The sequence below is a fragment of the Mchenga conophoros genome, linkage group LG14, assembly GCF_057382185.1.
Source record: "Mchenga conophoros isolate Kocher_MC1m ecotype Shallow Benthic linkage group LG14, M_conophoros_male_GT1.1, whole genome shotgun sequence".
NCBI classification, from domain to species: Eukaryota; Metazoa; Chordata; class Actinopteri; order Cichliformes; family Cichlidae; genus Mchenga; species Mchenga conophoros.
The window spans coordinates 8,770,290-8,785,455 of record NC_140539.1 but is presented as its reverse complement, the minus strand read 5'-3'; the positions used below and the strand labels follow the sequence as shown (position 1 = coordinate 8,785,455).

The following is a 15,166-nucleotide window of genomic DNA, read 5'->3' as shown; positions in this document are numbered from 1 at the left end:
CTTCAGTTTGTTGAAGGCCTGGGAATTCATTTGTGCACAGCTCTCTTACGGGTGCTCGAAAGTAGTCGGGTTTAGGTCTAGACTTTTAGTGGGCTATTACAACACCTTGATTCTTTCCTTTTTCAGTTGTAGATTTGGGATCATTGTCTTGTTTTATCACTATGTTTCAGTAACGCTTTACCTATTAGACATTTGACGCTGGAATACTTTGATACACAGAAGAATTTATGGTGGACTCTATGGAGGTTGTTGCCCTGATGTGCTTTGTTTTTGCCAAATCCGGTGCTGTGCAGTCCAGCCAAACATCTCCACTTTGGTCTCATCTGTCCAAGGGGACATTGTTCAGGAAGTCCATGCTGCCATGTTCTTTCGGGAAAGAGGAGATTTTATTCTGGCAGCTCTTACAAACTAAAATGTACTCTCATGAAATTTAACATATAACGTGCTAACTGAGACCTGTAGAGTTTGATATGTAGCTCTTGGGTTTTTTGCAATTTCCATGATTATTGGACAGTCTTACTATGGGGTAAATTTGGCTGGGATGTCTACTCGTTGGAAGACTTTGGATATGTATTGACAAACACCTGAATGCTCCAGATCAGCAAACTGGACATGATTAACGTTATGAAATAACCAAAACTATAAACTCTTCCTATCCTTTGTTAAATAGTTTTATTTACTCTAAAACTGGTAAAAAATAAATAAATAAATAGTTGCAGTTGCAAGGGTCCTCCTGGTAAAGGTTACTGTAAATGTGGTGGTAACTGTCTACTGAACCTGCTAACTCATGGCAGAGGGTTTTCTGAGAGCAACAGAGGCTTTCAGGCAAATTCTCTCTTTGAGGAAAGAAGCTGAATTTTCTGGCTAACTCTTCAGTGTGTGCGTGCGTGTGTGTGCGTGCGTGCGTGTGTGTGTGTGTGTGTGTGTGTGTGTGTGTGTGTGTGTGTGTGTGTGTGTGTGTCTTGGGAGCCAACAGTACTGATCTGTGATAAAAGAAGGAAGAGGATGAATTAAAGAGAGGAAAAAGAAAAATAAATTACTCTGCATTTCCTTTTCCCATTTCCTTTACCACCTCCTCTCTTGCTTCCTCTCTAATCTCACACTGAGGCTGTGTGACTGCTGCTGTAGCACTTTTCATCCCCTCACTTGTATTAGCTAGTTTCCCCATATTAAATTCATTGTTTCCTCGTTTCTCCCTGTCCTTAATGTCTGTGTCTCATACTTTTTTCTTTTGTGGGTTTTGATGCTTTTCCCCTTTCCCCTGTTCCCATATGATTCCTCTCATGAACATGAGGTTCAACCCTCATGTTCATGTTTCTTTCATTATTGCTCCCTTTCTTCTCTGATCCCCTGCTAGTCATAGCAGTTCGTGCACATCACTGTTTTCAGGCTGTTGTCTTTTGCCACTTTTCATTTTTATTGCATCACATCATAACAAATTTGTGCGCATTGTCGCAGGGATCATCTCACCCAAAGTCTTTTCATTCTTCTGTCTGGCTTTAGTTAGAAACGATGAATGAATAATGGTACGGGTAAAATCCATAGCTTTGCTTTTTTTGTATCTTAAGAGACGCCGGTGGTAGGATGAAAATAATGTTATGAATGCAGCTTTTTTTTAAAAACTACTGATGTGAGTACTGCCATTGTTGAAGTTGTAAAAAAAACAACCAAAAACTATAAATTTATACTAAAAAGTCACATCTTGTTCTAAAAAGAAAAAATATACTTTCATATACAAAAGTAGCCTAATTTTCCTGTTACTGGTAACATCTGTTGCACATATAAAAACATGCAACAGTCGGGAGAATATGTAGGGTCACATTGTTAGTTGAAGCGTCCTCGATTCAGTTTCATGAGCAAACAAGTATCTTGACCTTTACCTGTTGCAAGTCTTAAAAACAATACTATCCACGTGTCCTTTTTACTTTAGGGAAGTCTAACAAATGTAGGTAAAAAAGACTATTCCTAAACAGAGTCAGATGGAACTCCAGTATATGTGACAATATGACAATATATAAATTGCTGGAAACCATTCTGAAGCCTGAGTTTTTACTCTGCAGTGATCACTTGATATGATTAGTTTTGACTTGATCTACATTATAACAGTATACCAAAAGGGAAATGAAAATTTAAAATATTGACTGCCATGAATTAAACTGTGTTTGGTTGCAACTGCAATACATGATAATCTTTATGTTCCTTTAATCATAAATTATTTAGTTGGACAAAGTCTTGACATAAATACATATCAGTGTTTTTATTTCCTCAGTCCCAGTCTCTCTGCCAGCAGAGACCGGAGCTTCCTTTATAGAAAGAAAGTGTACTTTATTGGTCCCCGTGGGGAAAATCCCTCTCTGCATTTAACCCATTCACTCAGTGAAGCAGTGGGCAGCCACTGGGCGCCCGGGGAGCAGTGTGTAGGGACGGTACCTTGCTCAGGGGTACCTCAGGGTAGTTGTTCAGGGGAATCGAACCCCCGACCTTCCGATCATGGGGCCACCACTCTACCTACTGAGCTATCCCTGCCACCTTACTGTCAAGATGACAAAGCTGGAAAAGGGGAGAGAAAGGGGATAAAACAAAATGGAGTGACTGGACGTCTGAGGGAGAAAAACAGAAGAAGAGTTCAGGGGAAGGATAAGGGAGACATGTCTCTGTGTCTAAGGAAAAGGTTTGGAACATTAAGTCCTTGGGTCTTGTCTAGCGGGGGCTCCAGTTATGTAGATGTATTTTGCTACACACTACAGCCATGTTGCATTCTCACCCTCTCCCGCACCTACAAGCTTTAGATGTGACTAAAGAGCAATACAATGGGAAAATCTCAATGTAGGGAGAAATGACCCTGGGGCAGACATGCTGCAGGGATTACAGTGTATGCCAGGTTTGGATTCCTTTGGGGTCCCCCATGAGGGTTAGAGGACATGGGATGCCTTGAGTAATCTGTTCAGTCTTCTGATATGATGAGCAGGACAAAAACAAAGATGGTATAAAGAGAACAATTTGTAGAGTCCAAAAAGGAACTTTTGGATGATTTTTACTGAATAGTTTTAGTGTCTTCACTTTAAACACACAGGATTAAATTGTCATTTTCACTCAATCCTCAGAGGGGGCAAAAGAATTAGTTACTCTAGACATGAAATTGGAGTCTTTTAGGAGGCTTTCCCACAGAATTCTGCAGAATGAGAACTGGTGTAATTTCATTAAATTCCATTAAAAGCTTTATAAGATTATTATAATAGAAATATGTTTCTTACAGTGCAGACCTTTAATTTCACACTCATATCTGCAGCACCAGACACTTAGTAATGACAAATTTAGCAGATTAATCATGTTCAAAAACAACAGATGACAGATGATAACTGGTGCCAGAGCAGTGAAAGCATACAGTGGGGCAAAAAAGTATTTAGTCAGCCACCGATTGTGCAAGTTCCCCCACTTAAAATGATGACAGAGGTCATTAATTTGCACCAGAGGTACACTTCAACTGTGAGAGACAGAATGTGAAAAAAAAATCCATGAATCCACATGGTAGGATTTGTAAAGAATTTATTCGTAAATAAGGGTGGAAAATAAGTATTTGGTCACCTCAAACAAGGAAAATCTCTGGCTCTCACAGACCTGTAACGTCTTCTGTAAGAAGCTTTTCTGTCCCCCACTCGTTACCTGTATGAATGGCACCTGTTTGAACTCATCATCTGTATAAAAGACACCTGTCCACAGCCTCAAACAGTCAGACTCCAAACTCCGCCATGGCCAAGACCAAAGAGATTTCGAAGGACACCAGGAAAAGTATTGTAGACCTGCACCAGACTGGGAAGAGTGAATCTACAATAGGCAAGCAGCTTGGTGTGAAAAAATCAACTGTGGGAGCAATCATCAGAAAATGGAAGACATACAAGACCACTGATAATCTCCCTCGATCTGGGGCTCCACGCGAGATCTCATCCCGTGGGGTCAAAATGATCATGAGAACGGTGAGCAAAGATCCCAGAACCACACGGGGGGACCTGGTGAATGACCTGCAGAGAGCTGGGACCAAAGTAACAAAGGTCACCATCAGTAACACACTACAACGGCAGGGAATCAAATCCCGCAGTGCCAGACGTGTTCCGCTGCTGAAGCCAGTGCATGTCCAGGCCCGTCTGAAGTTTGCCAGAGAGCACATGGATGATCCAGCAGAGGATTGGGAGAATGTCATGTGGTCAGATGAAACCAAAGTAGAACTTTTTGGTATAAACTCAACTCGTCGTGTTTGGAGGAAGAAGAATACTGAGTTGCATCCCAAGAACACCATACCTACTGTGAAGCATGGGGGTGGAAACATCATGCTATGGGGCTGTTTTTCTGCCAAGGGGACAGGACGACTGATCCGTGTTAAGGACAGAATGAATGGGGCCATGTATCGTGAGATTTTGAGCCAAAACCTCCTTCCATCAGTGAGAACTTTGAAGATGAAACGAGGCTGGGTCTTCCAACATGACAATGATCCAAAACACACCGCCCGGGCAACAAAGGAGTGGCTCCGTAAGAAGCATTTGAAAGTCCTGGAGTGGCCTAGCCAGTCTCCAGACCTCAACCCCATAGAAAATCTGTGGCGGGAATTGAAAGTCCGTGTTGCTCGGCGACAGCCCCAAAACATCACTGCTCTCGAGAAGATCTGCATGGAGGACTGGGCCAAAATACCAGCTACTGTGTGTGCAAACCTGGTAAAGACCTATAGTAAACGTTTGACCTCTGTTATTGCCAACAAAGGTTATGTTACAAAGTATTGAGTTATATTTTTGTTATTGACCAAATACTTATTTTCCACCCTAATTTACGAATAAATTCTTTACAAATCCTACCATGTGGATTCATGGATTTTTTTTTTCACATTCTGTCTCTCACAGTTGAAGTGTACCTCTGGTACAAATTACTGACCTCTGTCATCATTTTAGGTGGGGGAACTTGCACAATCGGTGGCTGACTAAATACTTTTTTGCCCCACTGTATCTAGCATGCCAGTCTCCCATCAGTCTTCCCTGAAGACCAGAGGTTCATCCATAATGGGCATGCACAAAGAACCAGAAGAACCTGCTGGATTCAGAGCTGGCACAACTCCAGCAATCTGTACACTATGCAGATACTTGGTTATGGCGTTCCATGTATGCCTTGCCTGCTACCATCTTGCACCCTGCTGTTATGTGCTGGATTGTCTCTGGGGCATCTTTACACAGCCTGCACCTGGGGTCTTGCCTGGTGTGGTAGACCCCAGCCTCTATGGATCTTGTGCTCAGAGCTTGTTCCTGTGCTGCCGTGATTAGTGCCTCTGTGCTGTCTTTCACTCCAACTTTGTCCAAGCATTGGTAGGATTTCTGGATGTCAGCCACTGTGGGTCATCGAGCTAATAAACTTGTGTATAACAGAAAGTTTTATGTTGAATCCTTTTTTATTCCCAGCTACATCACATTGGCAAGTTGATTATTACAGCTGCAAAACAAATCACACAAACAAGGCTTCTGCTGCCACAGCCTAATTAGATTTATATGTTGGAATCACAGATTTCATTTGCACATTTTAACAGTAATTTTTCAGTTTGAATTTGTTGTGTGATGCAAGCGTCATGCCACTCAGTGACTGTGTCAGGTTTTGCTGCATTCCCATTGGTTGGTTAGTAAGTAAGTAATTATAATTTTCTTTCTTGACATTAGCTTTGCGTTGCAGCACCCTGGTAATGATAAACCTGTCTTTCAGTGCAACCATCATTTTGAAGACATGACTAGGGATGTGTATCGAAAACCGGTTCTTGTTGAGAACCGGTTCCCACTGTTTCAATTCCTTGGAATTGTTTGCCATTTTTCCAAACAATTCCCTTATCGATTCCAGTCGCCCCGAATGACGTCACCACGTTGTGGAGCTTTATTTACCCGCCAGGAAACACGGCGCCTAAGCGGCTCAAATGCTCAAAAGTTTGGTCATACTTTACGAGAACGGATGACAACAGGGCAACTTGCAATACTTGCAAAGTAGATACTTCATTTAAGGGAGGAAACACTACGAATATGCAAAAGCATTTGCTCACAAAACACGCGATAACCTTAAATGAATGTCGTGTTTTTAATTCCGCTCCGGACTCGTGAATCTCAACCCAGCAGCAGCGGTAACGTTTGCACGTCCTCTCCCGTTAATATGGCAGGTAAATAATCAACTAACAGTGCATATTATGTTAGCGCGATCTGCCTTATTACAAAACCTGCCATTACTGTGCATTTAGGTGACCGTGATGAGAGAGACAGACAAAGTCTGGCTCAGATGCTGGCAGTTCTCACTGCAGTCTACCGGTAGCGTCTCCTTTCAGGCCAGGATAGACGAATGTCACCGAGCAGTGACTGAGTTTGTGGTCAAAGGCTTGCACCCATTTGCCACAGCAGATGCCCCCGATTTCACTTTGGTAAGTGAATGTGTTTAATTGTAGGCAAGGACATTACTGGATATTCTTGTGTAATTGCTACAGAATAATTTATGTTACACTTTGTTATTGCTACAGGAGAATATTTATTTTATTATTTTACATTTACATTTACATTTTTTTTCCTGGGGACCCCCATTGAAGAGCCATAGGCTGTGGATCTCTTAAGATCTCACTGTTGGGTTTGTAAGGCCATGTTACTCCTAAATTTCTATCTTGTTCAAAGAGAAGATATAAAACAAAGTTCTAAGCTAATCGAACTTAGTGTTCTCTTTTTTTAAAAATAAGAATCGATAAGAGAATCGATAAGGAATCGAATCGTTAAACAGAATCGAAAATGGAATCGGAATCGTTAAAATCTTATCAATACCCATCCCTAGACATGACCAAACAAAGCATCAAAAACAATTTTCATAGATCATTTTGTTTTCTTCTGGTACACTCCAAAATAATATATCTGGCTTTACACTGATAATGTGAGGCAATGAATGAACTTCCTATCATGGAACACTGAGAAAGGAAAAATCATTCCAGTCACTGGTGTGTTTTTTGCATTTTGACCTTGTTTTTCTACTTTTTTCTTAGCCTCCAGCATTTTGTGAGCTGCACATTTTTCAACTGCAAGTCTTGCACTCTGGTGAAACAAGTAAGAGCTCTCTATGCACTTGAGAACAAAAAGTATCTTGTATGGCACACAAAGAGCATGCATGAAAGCATTAAAATGAATCCTTTGGGGGAAAGAGAGAGACCTAACGACAGCGAGGAAACAAGAGAAATCAGAAAGATGAAGTGGAGAGAGATGGAGGAGGACTGAGGCGGAGAGGAAAAGGAAAGGGAAGAAAAGGGAGGAAAAGAGGAGCAGAGTGCTCTTTTATATGTAAATTGGCTCTCTCACTGATGGCTGGGACAAGTAATGATGACCTCTTCCAATACTTGAACATGGAGTCAGCATTTTTACATGTGCGCACGAACACACACACACACACACACACACACACACACACACACACACACACACACACAGTATTCACATAACCATTCGCCTACACATCTGCACATCTCCATACACATTTAAAAGCATGCAAGTTACTCACAACACGCATACACACATGCACAGGAAAACTCACTCTTCCACACCCTCAAGAGACAGGGAACAGTGTGAAAGTGTGATGATGCATCATTTTCTTTAGCACCTCTATCCATCTTTCCTTCCCCACCGTGTCTTTTTCCCTGCTTTTCACACCCTTTATTTCAGGCAGGATGATGTGTATTTGTGTGTGTACAGCAATTTCAGTGCCTGAATATTCATATGTGGTTCTACTATGAGAGATTATCTATCAATATTATATCCATATCTGCTGACAAATCTCTTAATATTCAAGTGGGAAGACAAGGAATAAGACAATGAAAATAGTCTGCGGTTACACGTGTGTTTGTAAGAATTCAGCCTTAACAGCAGCTCACTGTACTGTTAATTCTGGGCAGTGTTTACTTTTAAGAGAATTGTGTAGTATTTTGTATGTATTCAACTTGTTTTCTTTGTTGTTTTAAAACATACATACAAGTTTGTAGTGCAGTAAAAATCAGATAAGAGTAGTTTGACAGACTTTGATAGGCAATGATTTGTAAATAAATGGACATGAATAACTTTAATAAATAATATTATACTGCAGTATAGTTATCACTAAATGGGCAGCTTATTGTCTTTCTCTTGTCAATTCTTTCTTTAAAGATATAACACAGCTTGGGATCAACTTGGAAAAAAGGTCAATGTGACATGTAAAAGTGAGGTCAGAGGTCAAATGTGACATGATATTTGGATGCAAACTATAATGGCAGACAGACCTACCCCATACCTGCCACTCGGAAAGAGTGACCACACATCCAAACACTGCGAAAAACTTGATCTTCTTGGTGAAGGTGACAATGACTGGTTCTTCTGATGTTGGCTTTCTTTCAGCTCAAATCTATCTGGGTATTCTCCTCTGACCTTTAGCTTCAACAAGACATTTTTTCCCAGAAAACTCCTGCTCATCTTTTTCAGATCATTCCTATAAACTCTAGAGAAGGTTGTGGTGGTGCACGTTGTGGTGTGACCAGACATGTCGCCATCTTTCATATTTTCAGTGTGCCTTATAATCCGGTGCGCCTTATCTACTGTATTTTCCGCACTATAAGGTGCACTTAAAATCTTTTAATTTTCTCAAAAATTGACAGTGCGCCTTATAATTTGGTGTCCTTATGTATGAATTCTGGTTGTGCTTACTGACCTCTAACTGATTTTATGTTGTACACGACGCTCAAAAATCTGTCAAAAAATGTTTTAGTACGACTTTGGTAAGCTACGAAGCCGCACCGCTTGATGGATCGTTGGAGCATTAAGTCTACCGTAGTCAGGAGCCTCGTGGACTCGTAGTAATCTGGGTCCAAAACTCCGTCCACTTCAGGTCCCAAAGTCAAACGAACACTGCACCATCACTGAGAGTTAAAAATTGTCTAAATTCTTTCATCTTTAATAAAATGTTCAGTGTTGCTGCTTTACCAGGTGTAACAATTAAGTTTGACATCCAGGTATCCATGAAAACAGAATTTATTAAATTTAACGGCGTTAGAACTTAGCAGGAAGTTAGCTCGCTAGTTTCCACCTAAACATGATATAGCACGTTCTGACTGAGAGATTTCTGAAAAAATTAAAACATGCAGCTCTGCTATCACTTCCAACATAAATGAAGACAGAAAACTAAACAGCTGTGATGTTTGAAGGGTTACTGGAGTTGGGCTAACTGGTATATAATGATGCATGATCGCTAGCAACACAGCTGTGTTAGCATAAACACAGGGAAGCTGGAGGATGAATGCTAACTTTTTTCCACTCGATAAAAGTTAACATGAGGGTTTTTCATGATGGTTAGGGACAAATGCAATCGCATGGCAGGATGCTGTAAACCGACCAAACTTCAGTCAGGAGAATAATCCATCCACAATACAAGGTTAGTCATTTATATACTGCAACAACATGGGAATAGTACAGCTGCGACAGAATTACGGAGCGGTACGGAAGTAGAGGAAGCAAGAAGAATGAGTTGAGTAAAGTTTGACTTATCTGACTTTCTTGTTTTGGTTAATGCGTCTTATAATCTGGTGTCTATGAAAACAGACCCATTCATCGACAGTGCGCCTTATGGTACGAAAAATACAAAACTTAACAAATTTGCTCAGCATGATTAGCAGCCTAACCTTGCACTTTTGCTTCATAAACGTAACAACAGTAGACTGTGCGCCACTCCTCAGTGACAGCAACACTACTTTTACGATTTGATGCCAGTAAATATTTAGATCGTGATCATACAGAAACATATCCCTTGTTTCACACGCAAGATGCAAAAACAAGATTGTTGACTTGAGCGCACACACACATAAAAAGCTCCTTTTTCATGATCCAAACCTCAGCGAGTTTGTACTTTAGCACTGATGAACCAGCTTCACATGGTTGTTTTCATGTCTTCCCCGCTTCCTCTGCCTCTCGTCTTCCTTTCACATTCACAAAGAGAGGAACTCTTGGGCCCTCTGTGTGAGTTCTGCTCAGCGCACTGCAGGCGAGCGCACAACTCAATAGAGACCAGATAGCTTCCTACTAAACCCGCTCTGCTTTTAAGACAGCTGAGCATTAGTGCAGAGCTGTGTGTTATTGTGCCTGTGCATGCACGTCACATTGCGCGAGAGCTTTTCGTGTGATTCTTTAGATGTATGTCTTTGCACGATGTGCGCTCCTGCTCTTTGGTTTATTTATTTATTTATTTATGGGGGGTTTTTTGTTTGTTTTATTTGGTTTTTTTTTAGCTCCTACTGCACCTGTCAGTGGTAGCAGCAGTAATCTCATACAGATACGGCTAAAATAGTTTAGTTTTAGTTTGCGTCTGTGAAATTAAAAATACATTAAAAATGTCTTTTTCTCCCCTTGGCTTTTAAATCTTTTAAGTGTTTTTAGTCTGTGGGTGTCTTATTTTTTGCTACTTGTTTACACACGAAATATCCTCGTGACTCTGCTCTGCAGTAATAAAACAAGTTGACTCAGTAAATCCAGTTGTGAGATCCCACCTCTGGCAATTTGTTCAAACCCTTTCTGACTTTCCTCTTCACCTAGCTTTATTGCATCTGTTTTCCCCAACGCAGAGCTGCAAACCATTGAGAAGCTGGATTCACCAGGGGAATATTTAGATGCTACCTACTCAAATCCTGCAGTTTCCTATAGCAACTGAAAAAAATAACATATCAGTATTGAAGACTGACAGCACTTCATAATGTCCGTGGAATAAGCAGAATAATACTTTGTCACAGCTACACTCAAAAAAATAACTCTTTAAATGAACATAAAAAAAATCATGGAAAGCATTTCCACGTGATTAAATTGCTTTATTTTAGCATTATGCAATTCTGTTACTCCAACTTAATGCACTCAAGTTGGACCAACTTAATTAAAGATTGATGAATCAACGTATTTACTGCATTTTGATCCAATATATTTTAATAGTGTTGATCCAACTTAAAGAGTTTTGTTCTTTAAGTTGGATCAATTCAACTCAATTGAATTGATCCAACTTAAACCTACTCAATTCAGTAGGTTTTCTCCAACTAATTTACTAAATTTGGTCCCAGCTTAAGTTAATTGAGTTGAACCAACTCATACAAATTAAGTTATTCCAACACAAGTCTTTAATGCTAATAGAAAGCAATTTAATCACGTGGAAATTCTTTCCATGATTATTTTAAGTTAATTTAACGAGTAATTTTTTGGAGCATTTAACAAAGTCTAGAGCCTGGTTAACATACATTTCACTATTACATCTAAAAGGTAAATAAAAATTTGTCATACACATCTTTTTGTTTTCTCCAATTTATTGAATTTATAGCAAATTTCACATAATGTATAAAGAATACATGAAATGCAAGTACAAGTTACATAACAGAAAAAAAAGTAGTGGACAAAGTGGAAAGTTAACCTGTTAAAACAATTTTTTAACAACAATGAATGGCTGAATCAGGTGATTTTCCGATGACCAATACAACTACTTTGAAGGTCAACAGATGCACTTTCAAAAAAGAAAATATCTGCAATTATTTTAGGTTCATGGTCCAGATACATGGTGTAGCTGTTGTAATGGAAACATTTCTCAACGAGAAAATAGTCTTTTGAGAACCTGTACTTTGTGTGCTGTTGGATAGTTTGTGTGCATCTAATTCCATAAGAATCTTCTGCAGGACCTCAAAGGTGTACCTGAGTTCCAGAGGGTAGCTCAGGTTCAGTGAATAGACCAGACCAAGCAACATTGTCACTGCAAAAACTACACTGCCCAACTCACCCATCACTTCCACCCCCTCTAGAACAATCACAACATCCCGAGGGTCATCGCCAGGCTCCGCACCCTCTGACCGAATGACACAGATTCCAAAGACTGTCTCTGCTATGGCAGTGGCGATGCTTTTTATCAACTTCCTGTGACAATAAAACAAACAAAAAAAAGATAATGATTTCTCACTAATGTCCATTGCAAACAATTTTAAAAGTAAATATCTGTTTTACATTAATGTAAAATACCTAAAAGCTTTACTCATTCAAGCCTTATAATAATGTAAATGTAATCAAAAATGACTGCCCGATATTTTTCCTGACTCAAGAGAAGTTCATTCAATACCTCAACAATGTCCTGTCTTTCAAAATCTTGAGTTGTGATAGGGGTGACTGTGGCACAGGAGGTAGAGCAAGTTGTCTACTGGTTTAATCCCTGGCTTCTCTAATCTGATACTAAAACTATCAATGGGTAACATACTGAACCCCAAGTTGCTCCTGATACATCCATTGAAGTGTAAATGTTACATAAAAATCTTGTATGAATGTGTGTATGAATGAGGTTATTATAATGAAATTATAATAATGATAGTATAAAACACTCAAGAATGGTGTGTGTAGTATCCAGTGAGAAACTTAAAGCTCTTACTTTTCCTATTTTAAAAGGTATTTTTTACAGCCACCGGTAATTTATAGGAAAACCCCATCCCCTGAAACTTTTTGTATGTAGTTCAAGCTTATCTTTGATCATCTCCTTAGTTAAGGATACAGGCACGTTAACATACCAGGTAATCCTTCACCAGCTTCTCAGGATCTTCATTCAGGTACATGCAAAGACCTTTGGCGATGTATTCTCTTCTGATTTCAACAGCATCAGTCTTTATACACAGAGGGGGGGGGAAACAAATATATAGGGAAATCCATCTCAACGACCTAGCAGTGGGATTAAAGAACTATTAGTTGAATTACCAGGAATTTGTGAGAAATACAGAGGCTATTGTTTTACAGTCTTAATCTTTTCAAATAGTATTTATGCATTTTAGACAAGTCTGTCATTTTAATATTGTTTTGTAAATTGTGTATTAATTTAATCATGCCATACCCCCAATTCAAGAAAGTTTAGATGATGTGTACATAAAATCAGAATGCAATGTTTTCTTGGTCTCAAAACTATATGTCACTTACAAATGAATATATTACATTTTTAACATGGGAATGTGATAATTTTTAAGAAAATATTAGCTCACTATGAATTTGATGAACTGGCCTGCCAGCTCTCCAGACCTTTCACCACCTGATAAGATTAAACATTTATTATCTTTACAGGAGGGAACTGCAAGTCTCCAAGTTTATTAAGTAGAAAAATATTTAATTTCAAAAAAATTAAAAAACAGGAAAACATATCTGTTCATGTTTTGTCTTTCCTCCTCAGTGTACTAAAAACACATAAATTGTTAAATAAACCACTGTCCATCAGTTGCAACTTACAAACTTACAAATTTCAACAACCCACATGTAAAATGTAAATTTATCACAACAGTCTCTGTGGTAGAGCCAAACTAGCTTATGTGCAGAGGTTAAGTTATAAACAATATCTATATTTGGAGTAGCTAAGTCTTTCATATTAGGCTATCATGCTAGCATGACATTGTGCTATATTCTCGCACTAACGTGTTAGCTAGCTAGAATGGCATAAACAAACAGATATTTTAATAAAAAAACAAAAAAAAAAGTGAATAAATAGAACTGAAAAGAATCGACAAACTAATGATACCTTTGTGCAAAAAGTATTTTCATCAAGATGGATGAAGATAGATTCACTCTTACCTTTCCAAGATGACCGCGAAGCAAACCATGTGCTTTCCTGCCTCTTGTTGTTTAGAATCTCACGTGATCTTGTGATATCGCGGGTCTTTAAGGCAGCTAACCACTCTTGTTAGATTTTATCATGTCATATCAACAAGAATAAATTTAAGAGGCGCTAAGTTGGTAAATTTCATGTAGATCTTATATGATTTTATTACGTTCACCTTAGAAACATAAATTCATTGTGTTCAAATTACATGTTAGAGTCTTGTAAATGCAATAACCACCAAATTTCACTTTTTTGAGTGTATTCTGTTGGAACCTCCTGTATTTCATTGTACAGAGATATACCGCGACATCCGCTGGTTTCCTCTTTTTGGCACAAAGTGGGCGATAAATAAACAAGAGAGAAAAGCCGATCAGCTGATCATTGATCAGTTTCATGATTGAAGTAGAAACGGGAGAGGGAGAGGGAGAGGATGAAAGAAGAAGAGGCAGCTGTGCAGCAAAGACACAGAATAACTCCAGCTTTGTGTCTTTTTCATTGTAGCTGAATTACGGGACAAACTGTTCCTTTTCACCTCAATAAGAAACGCGTAATATTTTCTCTGAATACGAGACGATTCCGTTTTTTACTGGATGGTTGGCAACTCTAATAATTAACCTTATGAACAAAATAAAGTTCAACATCAGTAACATCACAGCACCCACCCAGCTGTATAGAAACTCCGTCATGCTAGCTAGCACGCACTACGAAAAAGTCAGCATAACGAAAATAAACTCCACCTAAACTTGGTTCATATCTGACCCAGATGGACTGCAGGTTTTAACTTCTTACCTGAAGTTTAGTTCACCTGACACTCTCGGACCAGCGGCCACTTCGGGTCTCTCCTCTTGCCTCCCTTTTCCTTCATCCACCTGCTGGCTTCCACCACTTGCTAATGTTATTGAATCTGTGGAAGCTATCTAAATCCCAGTAACGAGTAACGCGTTCCCGGTTTTGGCATAATAACTAGTTACCGTGCTCGTTACCACAATAATAACGTAGTTACTGTAACGCGTTACTTAATAGTGTTAGTCCCAACACTGGATATAACACTGGCAGATGTTTCTCTGATTAATAGTTGTGCAACCAGTCAGACTTCCAAATAAACTCTTAAATAACATCCAGCTGTTAGTCTACAGCAGCGATTCTCAGAGTGTGGTGCTCAGTCCCCTGATGGGCTGTAAGGACACCTTAGATGGGCCATGAAGTCATTTACAAAAAGCAAATATGTTTATTTTGTTTTGTAGGGTTTAAAATAAAGCACTGATACTTACCTGGTTCAGGGTCATTGTGGCTGGAGCCTATCACAGCTGTCATAGGGAGAGAGGCAGGGTACACCCTGAATAGGTTGCTAGTCTATCACAGAGACAGATAACCATTCATGCTTACACCTACCTGTACAGCCAATTTAAATCACCAATTAATAACCTGACACATGCGTGTAACTGTGGGAGGAAGCCGGAGTACCTGGAGAGAACTTTAGAAGGCATAGGGGTAAAATGTCCACACAGAAAGACAC

At 39.4% G+C, this 15,166-nt stretch overlaps 1 protein-coding gene across 1 annotated transcript in view; it reads left to right on the top strand.

Moving 5' to 3' along the window:
- The window catches only part of LOC146559205 (calsyntenin-2-like), a 331,275-nt gene that overhangs the window by 220,974 nt on the left and 95,135 nt on the right, over positions 1-15,166 (top strand). The gene's annotated exons all lie outside the window — the stretch shown is intronic.